The 23,136-nt window shown below is 37.5% G+C and overlaps 1 long non-coding RNA gene and 1 pseudogene across 2 annotated transcripts in view; both read left to right on the forward strand.

The window, feature by feature from the left end:
* LOC309611515 overlaps window positions 1-13,691 on the forward strand; it is a 1,058,387-nt gene extending 1,044,696 nt beyond the window's left edge. The window contains exon 2 of the long non-coding RNA XR_014234574.1: window positions 2,460-13,691. This is a non-coding gene — a long non-coding RNA (uncharacterized lncRNA). The remainder of the gene's footprint in view (window positions 1-2,459) is intronic.
* Window positions 1-23,136, forward strand: part of LOC309611721 (lithostathine pseudogene) — a 508,337-nt pseudogene that overhangs the window by 223,825 nt on the left and 261,376 nt on the right. The window lies entirely within an intron of this gene.

A 23,136-nucleotide genomic window follows, 5' to 3' on the forward strand; every position in this document is an offset into this window, starting at 1 on the left:
CATCTTCTTTTGATAAATAACTATTCAGATCCTTTTCCCATTTTTAATGCATATATATATATATATATATAGCTATTAGTTGTTTGGGTCCCTTACATATTTTAACCCCTTAACAGATATATGGTTTGCAAATATTTCCTCCTATTCTGTAGGTTGCTTTGTTTGCTGTGCAGAAGCTTTTCAGTTTGATTCAATCCCACTTGTCTATTTTTGCTTTCATTACCTGTATTTTGGGGGTCATATCTTAGAAATCATTGCACAGACCAATGCTCATAAGCTTCTTCCCTATGCTTTCCTCTAGTTGTTTTATACTTTCCACTTTTATACTTGTCTTCAATTCACTTTGAGTTGTTTTTTGTATATAGGATGAGATAAGGGTCCAGTTTCATTCTTCAGCATTTGGATATCTGGTTTTCCCAGCATCATTTATTGAAGAGACTATCCTTTCCCCATTGTGTGTTCTTGGCACCCTGGTCAAATATCATTTTATCATAGATGTGTGGATTTATTTCTGGGCTCTCTATTCTATTTCTTTGGTATATATGTCTGATTTTATGCCAGTACCATACTATTTTGATTACTGTTGCCTTGTAGTATGTTTTGAAATTAAAAAAAGATGATGCCTCCAGCTCTATTCTTCCTCAAGATTGTTTTGGTTATTTGTGTCTTTATGAATTTCATAAAAATTTTAGGATTTTTTTTTCTATTTCTGTAAAGAATACCATTGGGATTTTGGGAGGGATTGCATTGAATCTATGTATAGCTTTGCAGTATTGGGATTTCAACAATGTTAAGTCTTCCAATCCATGAACACTGGATATCTTTCCATTTATTTGTGTCTCTTTTAGTTCCTTTTTCAGTGTTTTATAATTTTATAATTATAGTGTACAAGTCTTTCACCTTTTTGGTTAAGTTCATTCCTAAATATTTTATTATTTTGTTGCTCTTGTGCAAAGGATTGTTTTCTCAATTTCCATTTCAGATAGTTTGTTGTCTGTGAATAAAAATGCAATTGTTTTTTGTATGTTGATTTTGCATCCTGTAACTTTACTGAATTTGGTTATTAGTTCTAACAGATTTTGTTGTTGTTGTTGTTGTTGAGTCTTTAGAGTTTTCTAAATATATGATTATGTCATCTGCAAACAGACGTGATTTTAATTTTTTCTTTTTGATTTGGATTCCTTTTATTTCTTTTTCTTGTCTAACTGCTCTGGCTAGGATTTCCAGTACTGTATTGAATAGAAGTGGTGACAGTGGGCATCTTTTCCTTGTACTGTATCTTAGGAAAAAAGCTTTCAGCTTTGCCACATTGATTATGATATTAGCTGTGGGCTTTTTATATATGGCCTTTATTGTGTTGAGGTAAGTTCCTTCAATACTTATTTTGTTGGGAATTTTAATCATGAGTGGATGTTGAACTTTGTCAAATGCTTTTTCCATGTCTATTGAGATGATCATGTCTTATTTTTCTTTCTAATGTGGTCACATTGATGCCAAAACCAGAGAAAGAAACACAAGAAAAGAAAACTACAGGCCAAAATCCTTGATGAGCATAGGTGCAAATATATTTAATAAAATACTAGCAAACCAAATTCTACAATGCATTAAAAGGATCATACACCATAATCAAGTGAGATTTATCCTTGGGATGCTAGAATGGTTCAGCATACCCAAATCAATCAATGCAATATACCATATTAACAAAATGATAGCTTTATCTTTTACACTGAAGAGCTGTTAAGAAAGTGTTGGGAATTGTTAGAAAGGAGGACAAGAGGCTGTAGGAGGGGGCCAATTCTAGAACAAAAGTTGAAGGGTGATCTTAGCCAGGTATAGGTGGGATGTAATAATTGGTACAGTTTAGATATATGTAGATATAAATAGGGTAAACATTGAACAAGGTCTTGACTGGAGAATTTATTTTAATGTCATTGTCCAGAATGCTACCTTTGGAGACACATTTTCTGATTTACACCTCTGTTCTTCCACATAGTGGTTATATGATCTTGGGTAATTAGCTTAACCTTAAGGTGCTTTAGTTTCCTCATTTTTAGAGATTGTCATACTGAGTGAAGTAAGTCAGATAGAGAAAGAGAAATATTGTATGATATCGCTTATAATTGAAATCTAAAAAGATATGATACAAATGAACTTACAAAAGAGAAATAGACTCACAGCCTTAGAGAATGAACTTATGGTTACCAGGGGGAAGGGTGGACGGAAGGGATAGTTAGGGAGTTTGGGATTGACATGTACACAATGCTATATTTTAAATGGATTACCAACAGGGACTAACTATATAAAACAGGAAACTCTGCTCAATATTATGTAACAACCTAAATGGGAAAATAATTTTTAAAATAATAGATACATGTATTTGTATAACTGAATCACTTTGCTGTACACCTGAAGCTATCACAACATTGTTATTCAACTATATTCCAATATAAAAATGAAAGGTTCAAAACAAAACAAAATAAAATAAAACAAAACAAAACAAAAAACAATAAAAGGAAGATACTAAGAGTTTCTACCTCCTAGGGTTGTCAGGAGTATTCAGTGAATTAATACATGTAAGTTAATTAAAACTGAGCCTAGCCATAGTAAGCCTTCAATACATGTTAGCTGCCATTAGAAGCACTGGTGCTAAGATCTAAGACTAGATCATTTGCTGAGAGTTATTGATAAAAGATAGTTGGGGCTGGAAGGAAAAGGTAAAATTTTAGAAAGATGCTATTGAGAACAGAAAAGCAATTCCTCCAGGAATGAGTTCTGGATGGGGCAGGGACGCCATCTCAACCTGCTTTTGGACACTACCTGATCCCTGGCCTCCTCTAGGGACCAGAGTCTTGGGATCTATTAGACTCTTAGTGGTTATAAGAACGTTTTGAACCATTGATTAGCCAATCACCTGCAAGTCGGCTTGACTGTTGTTTACTCGGCAGGACTAGGAGCCAAGAGACAGCTTTTGATTTATTTTTAAATTTAATTTAGAAATAGACTGGTATATTTCTTTGGATAGAATATTAGAATTTACATGAAGATTAGAATGTTAAAGAAGTTAGAGTTCTTGGACCATATGGCTGAAAACCAAAGTTTGGCACACTCCTTGTGTTTCTAATGCATATTTCATTCTGTACACTTTGTCAGATTTATGCACTATATATACATCTAGCTAGATGAAATTAAAAAGAAAAGGGCAGCCACTTTGTGGATTGGAGAGTTTCTGAAATATTTGTAAGTTAAATTTATGACAGCAATGCTTTGCAAGTGTAGGCAATGATTATTAAAATGAAAATCACCCTCTGGGTTCCTTGCCCATGTCACTAATGACATGTGGACATTGGGGAAAAGCATGCAGAAAACTAACAATGTAAAATGATTAAATAGCAAGGGACAGCGAATTCTTATTGTTGACAACTGGGAGTAACATGTAACTGGAAATCAGTAGAAACATTGTAGAAAATTATTAGAATCAACTAATTTATATATAGAGAGAGTATATCCAAATATTTCAGGGTAGGGAGCACTCAGTACTACAACCACATCTTTTTATTTGATAGATATTTTAGATACTATTTGAGGAATTCCCTGCATACCACCTTGTTGATAATAGAAGGAATTAGAAAAGGGTAATGGCAAAGTTGAAATTGAAAACTAAAATCTTGGAAGTGATCTACAGTTTTGTAGTTCATTAGATTATTTAAAGCTCTGTTATCAAAACATCATGGGTAGAGAAATCAGTTTTTTTTTTTTTTTTTTTGCAACCAAAATTTAAAAACATTGAATAAGACAGTATACATCAGAAGTAGTAAGAGAAAATGTTCTATGACACTTTGATTTCATCTCTGTGTGTGTGTGTTTATATAGGGTTGTGATGTAAAATTAATATCCTATTGTAGCTTTCAAATGTTTGAGAAATAATTTAGAATATATTAGAGAGACGACGCAAAGAATAGGAAGCTATAAAAATGAATTATTAGAAAATGTTAACCAGTGAATCAATTGATCAACCTCTGCAAAACAGATTATTATGTGATGATTGAGGAGTTTCAAGAATAGACAAACATAGAGGAGTGGGGATAGCTATCCACTTGGGCCCTTCTTTTTCAGAAGATGGGGTGAAGTTTAGCATTATTACTAGATTGAATAAAAATGTAAGAAATACATTTCTTCTGATCTCAGGGGACTAAAAGCCAAAACTAAGACTCAGAAACTGAAACTATAGCAAGGTTTAGGGCAAAGCACAAAAGTTTAGTCCAAATGGTCAGAGAGGATATTGATACCAAAGAAAACTTGGAAATTAATGCCAAATTTTTATATCATTGCCTCTCCTTTTTCCTGCCTTCTTTTAACGTAGAGGTTTATTTTGCTTAATTAGATAGTGTCTAATATGAGTAGTGCAGGCTACTCTCATCCAAATGAAAACGTGACATGTAATATGTGTTATATTTTTATCCTAGTGCCCTTTGTTGGGATCAGCTGACGGTCCAATTTGTGGGAAAATATTGGCATCAACTATGAGGCTTGAGTGATGGACACTTGTCAGGATCTCTGCCTCCTCTCCCCTGTGTGTAACTCTTTCATGAAAGTTAGGATACAGTTTGAGGATTTTTTTTTTTTTTTGGATATGGTGTCTCTGTCCTCTTTTAGACCATGTGTTCCTTTAGGGAAGAGCCCAGTCATATTTGTCTTTGAGCCATGAGCACTTTGAATATTATTGACTTCCTCACTGTAGGAAAGCCATCCACATTAAATGCCCTGCACAGTTGAATTAATCTGAAAACAGCAATGAAAAAACTAACACACCATTGTAAAGCAATTATGCTCCAATAAAGATGTTAAAAAAACAAAACAAAACAAACAGAACTACCAGGAAAAATGGATACAGTAACTTAACATAATCATAAGAGTACCAAGGATGTAAAAGTTATCAAACACATGCATTAATTAAAAACAAATAAAACAACAACTCTAAAGTCTGATTACTTAGCTATATTTTTCATGCCTTTGAATGTGTGTTCTTCTTTTCCTCCTTAAAATTAATGAATGACTAGTTAGGAAAACAAGTATCTGATAAATGGCATACTTGATCTATTCCTTGGAAAGGTGGTATTGCCTAGCAGTTTTGAGAACAGTCTCTCTGCTTCCAGAGACTACCTATGTTCAAATTCCAGTGGCCAGATTTCAACAATGTACTGGACTTCTCTTGTCAAACCAGCTTGTGAAATAAAGGGAATGTATTAGCTAACATAACTGAAAAGAGGTATGCTGAAGAGTTTCAAGGTGGTTTATTCAAGGTTCCAGCTCCTTTCTTCTGTGATGCTCTCAGCTCTTTTGTTTCTATACTTATTAGCTTATTCCTCAGATCTGTCTTTATTATGGTTCAAAATTCTGCAGCAATTCCAAATCTTACATGTGCATAATGAAATATCCGGGTGAGCAGAGTGTGCCATTGACATATTTCCCAGCAGAAGTCCCCCAATTTTTTGGCTCTGTTTGTTAGGATCCTTGGATTACATGATCACTTGTGAACCACCCACAGGAACCAGAGGAAAGGACTGGGGACATTGGCTTACCAAAGTTGAAGACTCTATCCTGGCAGTTGAGAATGGATTCAAATTCCTTGAAATGATATGTATCAGGCAGGGAAATTAGGCAGTAGTCTTTCTCTTTTTTTACTTTCCATGTATACATTGGAGAAATAATGCCATTTGTCCTATATATTTCTAACATTTTGGACTTGGCTGATTGCATCCCCAGGTGTTATTTAACTTGCTCTCCAATTCCCTGACTCCATCTTCTGAGTTGGTGGTGAGGGGGAAGGAGGAAGCATATGATGGCTAAAGTGCCACAGACTCTCACTGTTTTCACCGAGGTTTAGTAGATTTTATCAAATAAGTATTTCTTATTTGCTGTATGCTCTTAAAATACTTTTCAGAGACTTTGAATGTTTCCTTTTACTTTTTTTCAAATAAGCTTCACTAGTTATGGCTGTTTTACTGCAGAAAAGAGCTCCTCATGCAACCTTTGTGGAAGTGGAACTCTATATTATAAGGGGCATATTTGGACTTGTTTTCTGTCATCATTTTTAAAGTTGTATATTTGTCCAATTTTTATACATGTTTTTCTTTATTTTGAGTTTAAAAATTGTTTCTTACTTGATTGTTTTCTCTCAATTTGTTTGGAATTTATATGGTGTATTTTGGTAGTTGGTATTTATCCTTGAAATTTTACCATATATGTTTAACTTTAAAAAAGTATGAAGTTAAATAGTGATTCTCAACTGGAGGTAATTCCCCTCCCCACACCCCAGAGGATATTTTGCAATGTCTGGAAACATTTTCTGTGCTAAAATGGGGTGGGGTATTTGCTACATGCATTTATGGCTAGAGGACAGAGATGGTGGTAAAAATCAATGCAAAGGACAGCCCTTTAAAACAAAGAATTATCCACTTTGACCCCCGTCATTTTTATCACTCTGGTCCTTGTTTATTCTTACCAGGTTTGAGACTTTCTTTACCTTTTGTGAAACCAGGAATGCCGCAAATACTGTATCCTTTCTAGGCTTTAGTTGTGCTGTAGTGGAAGGGTTACTTGGAACCCCTAGTCAGCCCTAGCACCAGGGTGGAAGTCTCCTTGCATCCTGTCAGAAGGCCATGCAAAAGAATGCTTAATAATTAACAGTCATTTGCTTTTATCAGACCAGAAGTTCACATGATGGGTTAAGGAAGGGGTGAGTACAGTGTGTTGTCATTTTGCAAATTGAACTTTTGCAGTGAAGCCTGTATTGGCTAATGGTCAGAGCCATGATACTCTGTAGGGCTTCAAGGTAATAGATGCTGGTGTTTCATGATAGAAGTCAAGTTGGTGAAATGGACTTATTTTACTAGGTTACCTACATGGTTTACGTGCCTTTGCAGTCAAATTTAAGTTCAGATTCTTTGAGGTAAAATTGCCTTCAATTCTTCTAGACACTGATGGATCAACTTTATAAAATGCCAGTGTCTAATAGTGAGAACAGATGCTTGATCCTTCCCTATTAGGGCCTCCTCTTGCTGAGGGATGGGGTAGTCAGTGCTGTCACTAGGTGCTGTGCAGAGCTGTCAGGTGTAATAGCTCATCTTTGACTTCCTTTGTTTTGGGAAGCCATTGCTGTCAGAGTTGGAATAAGTAATTTGAACACTTTAGTTATAGCCAGCAGAAATGGAATCAATACATGCCAAGATTAACTTCAATGATTAATCCCAGAATCAATGAACCAAATGATTATCATTTCTGACAGCTGAAGATTCTGGGATGCAGAACTGTGCTTAAAGAGGTGGGTTAATGTTCACCAGCTGGCTTCTGCAGCAGGCATATCTGAATCCACTCTTTTTCACTTCCCTTGCCTCACAGTTGCTCCAGTGATGCCTTCATGCTGCAGCCAGTTCCTGTGTCACATGGTGAGGTGCTCAGAAGCCAGACGTGACAATGATGAGATGCAAAGTCGACTTAGTCTGGGCTGCTAAATCTCCAAGGATAATGCCAAGCTAGTGAAACGTCTAACTTTTAAATCAGAGTGATTATTCTGACTCTGTGTTATGTGCGGGTGAGTGTCATTTGCTGCTTTTCAAAAGAGAGCAGAGGAAACTGCAGGAAGGGCTGGAATGTGAGGTCTGTGTGTGTCGTCTACACAGGGGATTGGAGCCATTTCAGTAGCGGCGCTTCCTCCTGGAGACCTTGGGCAGAATGCACCCACACCTACTAGTGGGATTGAAGAATTGCTGTGTGCCAGGTGTAGTGCTTAAGGTTCTATGCATCTTATTTAAAGATCGCAGCAACTCTCCGTGGCAGGTGCTGTTAATTGCCTCACTTTACAGATAAAAAAACGTATGTAACTTTGCCAAGGACACACGCCTAATTTGAACTGAGGTGTCTCTGATTTTTGGTTCTCAGGGCTCAGTTGCTCAGCTGAGATCATCCAGGTTTGGGTAAGGCGAGATGGTTGTTGTTATGGATTGAATTGTATCCCCCCCAAATAGATATGTTAAAGCCCTAACCCTCAGTACCTCAGAATGTAAACTTCTTTGGAAATAGGGTCATTGCAGAGGTAATTAGCTAATTAAGATGAGGTCATACTGGAGTAGGGTGGACCACAAATCCAATATGAATGGTGTCCTTACAAGAAGATGGCCACGTGAAGACAGACACAAGGAGAATGCTGTGTGAAGGTAGAAGATTGGAGTGATACATCATATAAGCCAAGGAAAGCCAAAGATTGCCCACAAACCACTAAGTTTCAGAGACATCATGGCTCTGTCAACACCTGGATTTTAGACTTTGTGCCTTCAGAGCTGTGAGACAATACATTTCTGTGGTTTTAAGCTCCCCAGTTTGTGGTACTTTGTGAGAGTCAACCTAGGAAACTCTTGGGTTAAGTGTTTATGTATGTGTGTATGTGTGTGTGTATTATTGGTATATCTATTAAAGCAAGGCACACATAGTCCCTAAAGACTACTCCGTACAGAGCACAACATCAAGAGTGATGGGAAAGTGAGATCTCAGAAGCTCGGGCTCTGTGCCTGGCCAGCATAAGGCTCATGATTTACTTCTCCTTTACTATTTGCCAAGCACTTCCCTGGTGAGGAGCTCACATCACAAACTGAGCTCCACCTCTGGAGTCAGATCTGCTGCGGTGTGGGGCCCTCCCATATCTGCGCTTTGTGACCTTGGGGAAATGACTTAACCTGTTCTCTACTCAGTCCCTTATCTGTAATATGGTCATATTATCTGTAAAGTCATATTATCTGTAAAGAGGTCATTGTGACTGTTGGTTAAACTAACAGGTTTTTAGCCCAGGGCTTAGCACACAGGTGTCTCGCAGATGGGATGTGTTATTATTACATTACCTTTGTGCCTTGAATAATTGTCCAAGGTGGGTACTGTTATCTCCACTTTATAAAAGAGTTTAGTGACTTCGCCAGGACGGTGGAGCCAGTAGTTGGCAGAAAGGAGTACCTATCAGTGTGCAGTTCTTCAGAATCTGGGGCTATGTCCCTTCTACTTTACGGCCTCCCCTCCCAAAACTAGAGAGCATGCAGCCTAGTCTGATAAATAAGAGGAGACAGGTACAAGGTAGTGTATAGGAAATGAGTCCAGTGGGTGGTTTGACCTCCTCTGAGAGTGTTCTCACCTTCTTGGGACACTCAGAGGAGGCGCTGCCATGGAGAAAGTGGGGTCTCACACCACTGGTCTCCTCTTCATCCTTTTCAGGAGCATCTATCTCTCTGCCTTTTTTATGTTGCAATAACTTTGGAGAATACTGTGTCTTGAAAGAGAAGGGAAGGGCACACTAAGGGGAGGGTGAGTTAGAGGTGGCTATGTTCATTTCTTGCCCCATTAGGCTTATGAAATGGGGAGATCTGAGACTGGACATCAATATTTTTAAAAGCCTTGTTGGCTGGAAATGCCAAGAAGTTCTTTTACTTTTCTTCTTGTTACTCTAGGGATGGAGCAAAAAACAGAGCCAAACATAACACTTTAAAGGACCTTTTGGTTATGAAAATGCAAAGCCAAAATCTAGCTTCAAAATGGAGAAATTCAAGACAATGTGGAACTAAATAGTTTGCCTATATAAAAATCTAAGTATTTCTATCATGGACCAAATGTCAAGGTGAAAAGGGAAGATGGCCACTTCACTACTAACTATTATGCATTAGGGTAGACACACATACTGAATAACTGGGGGTATGGGGTAGATAGAACCAATTAGCGGTCCCAGACTCAAAGAACACTGTCTGTGATGGAGAAACACAAAAGCCATTTCAAATAAAATGCTCCTGAACTCAGCCTCAAACCACTTTCCTGCTAAAATTACACAGCTTGTTCCATTTATATCTGTATTAACTTTTAACCTCCGCACCATTCCAATAGTAGAAGATTAATCGGAGAGCCTAATAGTGTGAATTAATGAGGGTAAATCTGAATTACTGATAGTACCAATGCCAGAAGTGTTTAAAAAGAATGTAGTTTTATTGTATCTTGTTGAATTTGTAAATATAAAAGAGAAAGCTCTTTCAACAATATCACATGGCATAAAATATTGACAATACTCCTCCATGTTAAATAATGCTTAATACACATAAATGAATTGAAATTGTTGTTGAAGGAATTCTCAAATATCCTTGGCTACTAATTTTCGTCACAGGTGTGTGACCTTGAATATCCACAGAGGAATTATTTTGAAATTTTTCTCCATAAAGCTCTCAAGATTTGATCATACATTCATAGGATTAATAGGTTAGAGACTATTGGTATTTTCGGATTTGTGTGAATAGGCTGTCTGGAAAGTCTCCGTTGCTTTGGCCTTGGAAAGCCTTCCTTGGTGTGAAAGAGGCAGAGAGCCAGTAGGTGGCAGTGTGTCCCCACCTGTGAGGGGAGCCTTCCTCTTCAAGAAAAGCCCCCACGCAGGCTACAAACAAGCAACAGCAAAATGTTTCTTTGCTCTGTGAAGGGTGGAAATCCATCAACCATGTTCTTTTCTCCACACAGCTGCAGAGGACTGGCGAAGCACCTACAACCAGAGTCCTTGGCTTTGGGGCGGGATGGGAACGCTGTGCCCTTGCAGTCTCACGGGGCCAATTTGGGAAAGCCCTGCCTGAGACTACCAGTCTGACGCCTGAGTCAGAGCCATTCCAGTCTGAAGTGTGTACTCTCCAGAGAAGCAGCATCTTCCAAGCTCTCTACGGGTAATGAAAAGTTTGATTGGGGAACACAAGGCTTCCAACAGTGTTGCGCATCTTTCTTCTTGCTTTTGATAAGACATCCCCTTGGTTTTGCCCAGCAATGTGAAGTCGTGAATCATTGAGCTGGAAGGAACCGTAGAGTTCATGGCTAGTGCCCTTGTTTCACAGAGAAAACAACTGAAGCAAACCACCATTATTCACCTTGGACCACACCGCGGGTTATGTGGTCTTCCTTCCACTCAGGTACTCTTTTTCCCTTACATTTACAGTGCCTTGGCAATAGGTGAAAAGGCAAAAGGAAAGAACATCATATTTTTTTGACTGTACTTGTTTCTTTTGTACACATGTAGTCCTTTAACCCCTAGAACAAACTGCTAGCTGATGTTACCCTCAATTTATAAATTCATCACCCAAAGCTCAGAGGGGTTAAATGACTTGCCCAAGGTCATGAAGCTAGTAAGTGGTGGTTGATTTGTGTCTCCTACCTACAAAGAGAAGCAATGATTTGTTTTTAGAAGCTGTTAGATGCTAAGCAGGGAGGAAAGCATGAGAAAGATTAGTAGAGGATCCATGGCCAAATTGACTCATCCTTTGTCTTTGCAAATACCACTCTGCCTTTCATGGAGTGCTTTCCCCAGTCCTCCTTTTATACTCAAATCCTCCCACTCTCTGAACACTCCAACTCAAAGTGCTTAATCTTCTGAACAAATGTATTATTTATGGTTGGTGTCCCTCACCAAGCACATATCATTTATTTCTTTTAGGAGCTAGTTATCTCTTCATGAATAAAAAGTATTTTCTTCCAGTTTGATGATAGGTGTTTACTAAATATTTTGACGGATTAATGAATTAAATCTTTAAGTAATTAGTTGGAGTTTACAAAAATAGGGCACATCCCTCAAAGGAACATGAATACTACTCTCTTAGATTCAATTATTTTTTAGTTCTGTGAGTTTGGAATTTCTTAGAACAGGGATCACTGCCGCCAGGTCTCTGGAAGCATTGAACTAGCAACTAGTGTACTGGTCTGGCTAGCCTTGACTACTGAGGGCGTACAGCCCCTTAGAAATGAAGCAACTATCAGTTTTCCAAGGCTCTAGTTGCTGTAATTTAAGCAATGTATTTTGTGCATAAGGTGAATTCTGGGATATCAAAGCCGAGTAACTTAGATTGTGGAAGCAGCCATATGTGGTCTGAGATTAGAGAGTTCAGTCACTTATGGTGTGGCTTAGAGATAACTCCTCCTGAAAAGGAATTCCATGTTGAATAGCAGTCATCATCCTGCCCTGTTGGAGCATTGTTTTGAGGAAGTGTGTTTGCTAGGTAAAGAAAGAAAAATAGGCCATTTGGGCTCAATTTATTATGCTGAGTGACACTGAGAGGTTTTTTAGTTCCCAACCTGGGATGATAGTAGAACCAAGGTGACCTTGCTGTTGTTGAGATCACATTTGTATTCTATAACCACATTTCTGGGTATCCTGTTATAAATCTGCATCACTAATGGTAATCTTTCTTTCTCTCTCTCTCAAAATTCTGAAACTGAGTCACAGAGCTAGATATTTTATTTCCTGAAACAAAAAAATCAGAAAAGATAGAATGGAGAAGAACAGACAAAAATAAATTTGATTCTTGCCTCTGTCATACATAAGTTTTTTGAGATCATGTATCATCTCAGATCTATTTTTTCTGCCTGTGAGCAAAGTGAGAACAGTGACATTTGCTTCAGAGGGGATTGAATGAGATAATGTTCGTAAAGCATCTAGAATGATACATGCCATTTAACAGCTGCTTAATATAAAACAATGCCAGTTATATCAGCCAGTGGGGCAAGGGACACTTGAAAATGCTTTTGCCATTGAGAACAGAGAAGGACAAAGTCTTGTTACTAAATACAAGCCACTTGCTCACTTGATTGCTCATTCACTTACTCAATCACAGAAAATAGTGTACTGGACCTGAGCTAGATACAGCTAGTGAATAGTGATATGGTGATTTTTTTCTACTCTAAAATAAACTTTACTGAGATATAATTTCATGCAATAAAATAAACCTATTTGGAAATAATAAAGATTAGAGCCAAGATAAATAAAGAATAGAAAACTAATAGTGAAAATCAAATAAATCAAGAGTTGGTTCTTTGAAAATATCAACAAAATTGACAAGTATTTAGCTAGAATGACTAGAAAATAGAGGGAAGTCTCAAGCAACTAAAATAAAAAAATGAAAGAAAGACAGTACTACCAATTTTATAGAAATAAAAGTCATTATAAGAGAGTACTATGAACAATTGTACACCAACAAATTAGATAACCTAGATGAAATGGACAAATTTCTAGAAAAATACAACCTACTGAGATTGAATATGAAGAAACAGAAAATCTGATTACACCTATGAGTAGTAAGTAGATGAAATCAGTAATCGGAAACCTCCCAAAAAAGAAAAGCCCAGGACCAAATCACTGGTGAATTCTACCAAATATTTAAAGGAGAATTAACATCAGTCCTTCTCAAACTTTCCCAAGAATTGAAGATGAGGGAACACTTTCTAACTTATTCTATTAGGCTATTAGTACTACGATGCCAAAGCTAGACTAAGACACTACAAGAAAAGGAAACTACACACCACTATGTCTCATGAATACTGATGCAGAAATATCCAACAAAATTCTAGCAAGCTGAGTTCAATAGCATATTGATAGGATTACACATCATGGCCAAGTTGGATCTATTCTAAAATGCAAAGATGGTTCAACATACAAAAATCAGTGTAATATACTACACTAACAAAAAAGGGGGGGAACTATATGACTATTTCAAATGAGGTAAAAAAAGCATTTGGTAAAATTCACTACACTTTCATGACAAAAACTCTCAATAAACTAGGAATAGAATAAAAGTATCTCAATATAATAAAATAAAACCACATAAAAAAACTAATAGCTAACATCATACTCAATAGTAAAAGACTGAAAGCTTTTCTTCTAATATTAGAAACAGCAAAATGATGCCAGCTTTTGATACCTCTATTCAATATAGTAATAAAAGTCCTAGCTGGAGCAATCAGAAAAGAAAAAGAAAGAAAAGGCATAAAAATTGGAAAGGAAGAAGTTAAATTATCTCTGTTCACAGATGACATAAAAACTGTTTTTTTCACATAAAAACTGTTAGAAATAATAAATAAATAAATGAATTCAGCAATGTTACATGATGCAAAATCAACACAAAAAAATCAGTTGTTTCTATACATTAACAATGAACAATCCAAAGTAAGAAAACAATTAAGAAAATTAAGGAAACAATTCTACCTATAATAGCACCAAAAAGAATAAAATTCTAAAAAGAAAAAATTCAGAATAAACCTAACTAAAAAGGAAAAAGACTTGTACACTAAAAACTAAAAACCTTGCTGAAAGCAACTAAAGAAGACACCAATAAATGAAAAAAGATTTTGTGTTCATGGATTGGAAAAATTAATAAAACAGTCTCTAGTAGAGAATTTTAGCCAAGGTAGTCATTAACAGCTTATGTAACCTCTGGCTTGCTTTGGCCTCCAGGCTTCACTTTTCTTTCCTTCAATTGTGTGGCCTCCACTCTTTACAAAGTTTACTTGGGTAATGGTCATTCCTATATGTACCTTATGAAAACACTTATCCTTAGTATCATTCTTCTGTACTCCATTTTATCTTCAACTTACTCCTCTGCCATTTATGTGAGGATCTGAGACTACTTATTTGAGTCTCATTTAAAGAAAAAATGTTTAGGATGAGTATTTTTTCTGTCCAATGCTGAATAAAAAGTACCAGAAACCCCATATGATCATGTGGGTGAGACATAGGAAGTTCACTGAGCCAAGAGATAAAAGAGCAAATAGTGAACTGATGTAGTAAAAGATATAGTCGTTTTGGCAGCAAGAGAATTGCTGTGGATGGTAGGGGGAGAGGGCCATTCAGCAGCCATATGGTATTATGGCCGTGGAGAAAGAACAACACTAGCAAATGCAGAAGGAATACTTGAGAACCCAAGAAGCAAACACACTCATAGGCCAGATGGATCAGAGTGGTAATTTCTGTAAGTTATGGTAGAACACCTGATCATTTGATCAAGAATTCATAGTGCCCTCTCTTGCCAACTCATTTCAACCTTTGTACTGGAAGTATTAGCTAATTTAATAAGAGAATAAGAGAAAATAAATGGTATACTGATTGGGAAGCAAGAAATGAAACTCTTTGTTCTCAGATGACATGATGGTCTATGCAGAAAATCCAAAAGAACCAACCAAAAAACTCTTGGAACTAATGAGTAATTATAGCAAAGTATGAGATACAAGGTAAATATACAAAAAAAAAAAAAAAATCACTTTCCAAATAACAGCAATGAATAAATGGAATTTGAAATTGAACACATGATACCATTTACGTTAGCATCCAAAAAATGAAATATTTAGGCATAAACCTAACAAGATATAAATACTATTTGAGGAAAATTATAAAACTCTGATGAATGAACTCAAATAAGAACTAAATAAATGGAGAGCTATTCCATATTCATGGGTAGGAACACTCAATATTGTTGAGATATCAGTTTTTCAAAACTTGATCTGTAAATTAATTGTAATCCCAATCAAAATCCCAGCAATTCATTTTATGGCTATTGACAAATTGATTACAAAGTTTAGATGGAGAGACAAAAGACTCAGAATAGCACGCACAATATTGAAGGAGAAGAACAAAGTTGGAGGACTGACCTATCCAATTTTAAGACTCGCTATAAAGCTACAGTGTTCAAGAAAGTGTGGTATTAGTCAAAGAATAGACAAAGAGATCAATGGAATAGAATAGAGAACCCAGAAATAGACCCATATATATGTCACCTGATTTTTGACAAAAGAACAAAAGCAATGCAATGAAGCAAAGAGAGTCTTTTCAAAATATTCTGCTCAAACAATTCAACATCCACATGCCAAAAAAAAAAAAAAAAATCTAAACACAGACTTTACATCCTTCACAAAAATTCAAAGATTAACTCAAAATGGATCACAGACCTAAGTGTAAAACACAAAACTATAAAACTCCTAGAAGATAACACTGAAGAAAATTTACATAACCTTGGGTTTGTGATGACTTTTTAGATATGACACCAAAGACATTATCCATGAGAGAAATAATTGATAAGCTGGGCTTCATTAACTTACAACCATCTACTCTCTGTGAATAACAATGTCATGGGAATGAAAAGACAAGCCACAGTCTGGGAGAAATATTTGCCAAAAATACATCTGATATAGAACTGTTATCCAAAATATACAAGCAACACTTAAAAGTCAAAAATAAAAAACAAAAAAACCAAATTAAAAAAATGAGCCAAAGACCTTAACATACACCTCACCAAAGGAGATATACAAATGTAGCAAATAAGCATGTGAAGAGATGCTTGACATTATATGACATCAGGGAAATAAAAATTCAAACAACAATAAGATATCACTATACATCTATTAGAGTGGCTAAAATCCATAATACTGACTATTCTAAATGATGGGAAGGAAGGGGGCAACAGGAACTCTCATTCATTGCTGGTAAGAATGAGAAATAGAGCAGTCACTTTGGAGGACAATTTGATGATTACTTATAAAATGAAACAAACCCTTACCATATGATCCAGCAATTGTGCTCCTTGGTATTTACCCAAAAGACTAGAAAACTTAAGTCCACACAAAAATCTGCACATGGGTGTTTATAGAAACCTTATTTATAATTGCCAAAATTTGGAAGCAACTAAGATATTATTTAGTAGGTGAATGGATGAGTTCACCATGGTACATCTAGACAATGGAAAATTATTCGACAGTGAAAAGAAATGATCTATCAAGTCCTGAAAAGACATGGAAGAACCTTAAATGCATATTACTAAGTGAAAGAAGCCAATCTGAAAAGACCACACACTGTATGAGTACATCTATATGACATTCTGAAAAAGGCAAACCATGCAAACAGTGAAAGATAAGTGGTTGCCAGAGGTTATCAGAGAGGAGATGAATGGTCAGAGGACAGAGGATTTTTAGAACAGTGAAAATACTCTGTTATGAGACCTTAATGATGGATACATGTCATGCATTTTTCCCAACTCACAGAATGCACAATCCCAAGAGTAAACCGTAATGTAAACTGTGGACTTCAGGTGTTTCTGATGTGCCAATGTAGGTTTATCGATTGTAACAAATATACTTCTCTGGTGGAGGATGTTGATAATGAGGCTGTGCATGTGTGGAGGCAGAGAGCATATGGGAGACCTCTATACTTTTCCCTCAATTTTGCTGTAAATGTAAAAATAAACTCTTAATTTAATAAAAAGAACTTAGTGTTTGGTGAAAGGGACTAATTCAGAATTGGAAGGGATGTGATGAACATGTCTGCATGGCAGTGCTGAAGTCATAGACCATGCATAGAAATGGTGAACTGGTATAGATGATAAGGGATGGAGCATTCTCCAGTGCCCTGTTCTACATCCAGTACTAAGGATATAGGATTGTGGGTCTCAACTTAACCCAGGTCAGGACAAGGGGATGCATCAAGACAGGGAGTTTGGTACTATTTACAATCCAAATAGAGTACCAATAATGTATTGCAAGAAAAGACTAATGAAAAGGATGGCAGGGGACCCTCTTTTAAAAACCACATACTCCTTGGCAGGTTAGTTTTCTATCTTTACTACTGCTACTGCATGCTGTTTTATCCAGGTATAAACCTCTACATATTCCATCAGGAGGCATTTCTCACTCCAGATAAAAATACTAACCTTCTTAGTCTTAAAATTATCTTTCTTTCAGAGTTATTTTGACTCTAAGCAAACAAAAGTATCTAACCAGTGGTTTTGAGCACTTGTGCAGCCTTGGAAGGCTTTGTAGCAGTGTGTGAATTCACTGTTGAAATTAGTAAATTCCAAATGACTATCTCTGATTACCTCGATTACATCACTAGTCCTGGTGTCATTTTGGGACTCAGTGCCAACATTTCTCTTTGCAAAAGAGGCTCCCTGGCAGTCAGGCTAGTAATAAGTTCAAGGTCTGAAATAGAGTTCACTCTTTGAAGTTGAAAACTGAAGAAAGAAATTCTGTGACTTGGCCAAAGACCCAGTGTACATCAGTGTTTGATCTGTACAAGAACCAAATCCTTCAGACTCCCAAAGTCTTGAATTATATTTATCTGCTTCTACAAGAGGTGGCTTGTAAGCCAAATTCATGATTTAACATATAATTTTCTTTGAGAAAGATTTAAATACGTTTGGCCAGGTGCGTGGATAAAAAGCTCAGTAGTCAGTTTATTAAGGTAAGCCAGGGATATTTCAGAGGCATAACAAACTTTCAAGGTCAAGACTGATTTTGGTTTTGAATATAAAAGTCATTTTGGCTATCTTGCCATTGAATTAATTGTGAATCCGAAGCTTGCATTTTGTGGATGTTATTCAAGAGGCGTATTCCTGTTGTAGAGTCCAGCTCTTGGGCGAGCACAGCTGCAGGAGAGCCTGGATGATGCAGTGCTCTCTGATAAGGACCTTGACCCAGCTTTCCCCACAATGGCTGTGGCTCACCTCCTTGCCACGGTGTCAGTTTTCATTACCTTGACATTTCTCACACTTTGATGTGTGATATGAAATGGTAGCCTTTGGCAATAGATTGGGAAATGAGGCTTCACGGGAACATCGAGCACTTGCCAAAGGAAAAGTGTGGAGAATGGATGTGACAAGGTTATTCAGTTTGCTTTCTTAAAGGCGTTTCAGCTCAGCTGTACATGATGATGCTACCAGTTTCTATTTCAGCTTGTTTATTATAGAGGTAGCTGTGTATCCCTTTGTGAATTTGTCATGGATGCTTTTGTCATCATGTCTAGCATGGGGAAGTACTGCCTGGTAGGGAAAGCAAAATAACCAGTCACCTAGGAAAGCTTCATGAACAACATTCATTTCCATTTCAATTGCTGAGACCTCAGAATCATAATGGTGACCTTTTGTTTCCATATTGCTATTGCTGCCTCTCTTTTCACAGGTTTTATTTTGTTATTGTTTAGTGAGAGTCTTTATACCATGACTGAATTTAAAAACTCCCTTAGTCCTTCTTTTGTTTATAGTAAAATAACAACAGCAATAAAAATAACCAGATCACACTGCCTTTTTTTTTTTTTTTTTTTTTTTTTTTTTAAGATACTGTAATAAGAACATGGGCCTGGAACACAGAGAGTTGAGCCAGAAATTCAACACAAACTTCCAAAAGGGTATGTAAACCTAGGCATGATCTGGGATAAGATTGCTATCTAATGGGACCCAGTCTGCTGGCTGGGTTTTAGTGGTAGGCTGTTTTAGGCAGGTGGGCAATGACAGCACAATTCCAAATAATGGATCTGTTTGGTATCAGGATTCTGTTCTGCCAGTGACTGGAGGAACAGTGTGGGTGTGTGGGTGTTTGCCTGAAGTCTGGCTTCTGTCCCTGTGTTAGTGTTCTATCACTGCATAACAAATTACCACAAATTTAGGGACTTTAAACAACGTAAATTTATTAAATCTTAGTTTCCATGGGTCATGAGTTTTGGGCACAAGTTAGCTGGGTCTTTTGCTCAGGACTTCATCAGGCTGAAATCAAGGTGTCGTCCAGAGCTATCATCTCATCTGAGGTTTTTAGCTATTTCAAACTCACATGTTTATTGGCAAAATTCAGTTCCTTCTGTTGTAGGACTGAGACACTCAGTTCCTAGAAGCCACGCCTCCTCAAAGGCAGTTCACAATATGGCAGTTTTGCTTCTTCCTCCAGGCCAGCAGGCATCAGCATCTCTGATGCTTTGTTCTCTTTTAAAGGCTTCACCTAACTTGGTCAGGCCCATTCAGAATAACTTCCTTGATTAACTCAAATCCAACTAAGGCCTTAATTACATCTGCAAAGTCTCTCCACCTTTGCCACATTCTATTGGCCAGAAGCAAATTACAGGTTCTAACCAGCAAGCAAGATTGTAACACCATGGGACAAAGATCTGGGGTCCTTGTCGCCCTCCTAATTGCCAAGTCCAGTGACCTCTACTGAGTTCTCACACTCTCTGTGGCACAAAGCACTGCTAACCACTATTTTGATCCTTCTTAGGGTTTTCTGATGTTGTTCTCTCCCAGTTTTCCTACCAGAGAGCCAAAGTAGGATCAAAGAAAGCATATAACATTTGTAGTCAAACAGAACCACGTCTCAGTCCTAGCTCTGGCTCTTATCAAGACTAATTCATAAGTAGCTTGTGTCTGCTGCTTGCGTGATGTGGATGGAAACTGGAAAATGCAAAGGAACTCTTCCTCCGTTACTTCCCCTTTTCAGTCTCCCTTCAGTAGCTTCCATTAGCAGACCCTAAGCAGAAGCCAGTAGCTTCTAGCAAGATAATTTGAGAAATACAGATTGCAGGCTCCAGCCTCAGCATGCCAGAGCAACATAGAAGCTGGTCTCAAAGCTGAGAGTCAACAGGTAAATAATGAGCAGGTAGGTAAATAGGTAAATAACATATTCAGTGTAAACACCCATTGTGAACTACAGTAACACAGTTGAGCAAATATACCTGAGTCCCTTGTTAACTCTAATCCAGGATAATAAACATTCCCTTTGGGTACAACTCAGCTTCATGTCACAAACATTGAATGTTCTTTTGCCTGAAGTATCTCTCTCTACTCCGCAGACCTGTTTGGCTAGTTAACAGTGGCTTTCCACTTTACATCTGCATTAGTTCATCACACAGACTAGGGTGTCCTGAATTCTCCCTTAGACAGTTTCATCCCTTGAACTTTTTCAGAATTATTTCAATCCTTTACTGAACTCTGTTTCTGAAAGTTCTACCTTTCAGGACTCCACAGTGTTTTTGCCTTCTCTCCCACCTGAATCACAGCAGGCATAATGGTAGGGATTTTGGTAGAAGCAGAATCAGTTCTGACACCTCTGCCATAGGAGAGACTGCTCATGACTCTGCTCCCTCCCCGCAGAACCAAATAATAGTCTGACCCACTTCAACCCTTCAGCTGGCAAGCCTGAAAAAGACCAGCCTCCTAAGGGTTAATCCACTCAGACATTAATCTGCTCCTTTTCATTGTGCCTTTTATTACTCTGGGTTATTGTAAAGGTGCAGAGATTAATTAGCAGATTTAAAACCTTGAAAGCTTCATTACATAATTTTAGTCATCAGGAAACCTTGGGAAAACTTAAAAACTGAAGGCACTAAATCATTTTAATTGGAAATTTAACTGGGTGTCTTTATAGAATATTTTGTTGCTTGTCTTCTGAACAGACAGCTGCCTTAATGTGTCCTCAGACACTGGAGCTCATAGCTGGGATGCTCCTTGGGAGATCTTGTTTTTGTCTTGGTTTGAGAAAGTGGGATTTGCCTGTAGCAACTGGCATCATTAACTACAGGCAGGCCCTGCTTTAAGAAATCCCATCACATGAAAGCCAGAATGTTGTGTTACAACAAGAATCTACTTTTTAACAACAAAAAAAGAGATTCTAAAATAGTTCACGTCTTTCTGTTTCCACAGACTAATTTAATTGGTAAGGATTTGTTTTTCTCTCAGTTATTCCAGGGACACGCTCACTGGGCTCTGATAAATCCTGCCACACCTGGGTAATGCCATCCTCTTGGGACTATGGATTATGAGAAGAACAACAAATCCAGTTGGAGATTGAATTTTCTCACAGCTGCGTGGGCACACTGCCCTCTGGTCAGTACCAGGCTGACCTTCTCCCTCCCACCCCATCTTGCTCTGCACTTTATCAAAGGTACCGTAGGGAAAGGATAGCCTCTGAGGTTCCACTACTTGCTCAGAAAGAGACAATGCAGGTCTCTTGACAAGAAAGAAGTGAAAGCAGAAAGAGAAGTAAAGTATTTTATAAACAAAATTTAAAAAGTAAATAGCTATCCAAAAAAGTAACACAGACTCAATGATTGTTGTGTTTCCTTTGATGTTTATACTTTCCCGAAAGTGCATTGGACTGAGGTAACCAAATCCTCCTGAATCCCTTGAGAAGTGACAGACAGACCTCTGGGGGTTGGGTTGGCCACTTAGAGGTATCCTGAGACATCCCCTCCCTCCCCCAATTACCATCACCCCAGCCTCATGATGTTTCATATAAGTTCCTAACAGTTAGAGGGGAGGGGCTGTCCAAGTCTCCACAGTGTCCTGTACCTATTGTTCTGAATTGCTCTGTCTGCATATGGTTTTTTCCTGCTGTCTGTCCCCAAGATTTCTTGTGTAGACTCTGTGGAGAGGCCATGGGAGCAGGGCACACACAACCAGAACAAAAGCCCAAGTGCTATCTTTAGCTTGTGTCTCTGCAGCTCCCTCCCCATTTCTCAGCAGTTCTGGGCTTGGTTTTCTTCCCATTTCAATCTCTGAGTCTGTGTGCGGGTGTATGTGCTTTTGAGCTTCTGTTTGTCTCCATTAATACATGGTTTAATCATATGGAATGATTCACTTTACTTTTTTTTTAATAATAGACACTCAGAGTCAAATATAGACCTTGGAGTTGCACTTCATTGTGTGTTTTATTTTATGTACGAACTGTCTTATTCCTAAGAAAATCATTTGAGATATGTTCTTTGAGGAAAAGTCATATTACCTTTTAAAAAAAGAACTATGGTTGTAATAACACAGATAGTAATTTGCAAGTGAGGAGCACTCCCTCTGTGTACAAGTTTTTCTATCATGTCCCTTACATTAATTATTTTCAATGCCAAAAATATTTCTTATTCCTTTTGAAAGTTTGAAAACCACGTAAAGGTATTTAAGACACCAATGTTCTGAGAAAACCACTAACCACTAATTATGAGATCCTATATTTTTAGCCATTCTTCCTCAGTTCCTTCCTCAATATCACTCACAACCCTTTTCTCCTTGTGATTGTGCTTGGATCCAGGAGTGAGTTTGGGTTTGTATGTAATTTAGGTGTTTGTCATTAATCTGCACCAGCATCCACTGAAGTCTTCTTATTCCCATCTTGTCTTTGGATGTGTTTTCAGTGACACACAGGCCATTGCTGTCTTCTCTTGAATCCCAATCCTAAAGCAGCTTCCATTTTGCCACAATCTGTGTCACCTACAGACATGGGAAGTAACTTGCTGTCCACCATGATATTTTGGGGGCAAATGGGGGTGTTCAGTCTGAGGCTTTCTCAGGCTTGTCTGCCGGTCACCCAATGCAAACATTTCTTCCAATCCAATCCCTTAGAACAGCATCTATGTCTTATTTTAACTACTGCTCTTCAACATCTTTGCCTTCAAATTAGACTTATCTCTTCTTAAACATTACCTTTTTTATTTAGAGGAGGCCATGTCTTCTCATATCTCCTTAGGATGAAGGGATTTTCCCCAAATTTTACTTAATTATAAAAAATTCAAACATA

Source organism: Balaenoptera borealis (assembly GCF_965194805.1).
Source record: "Balaenoptera borealis genome assembly, chromosome: 15".
NCBI classification, from domain to species: Eukaryota; Metazoa; Chordata; class Mammalia; order Artiodactyla; family Balaenopteridae; genus Balaenoptera; species Balaenoptera borealis.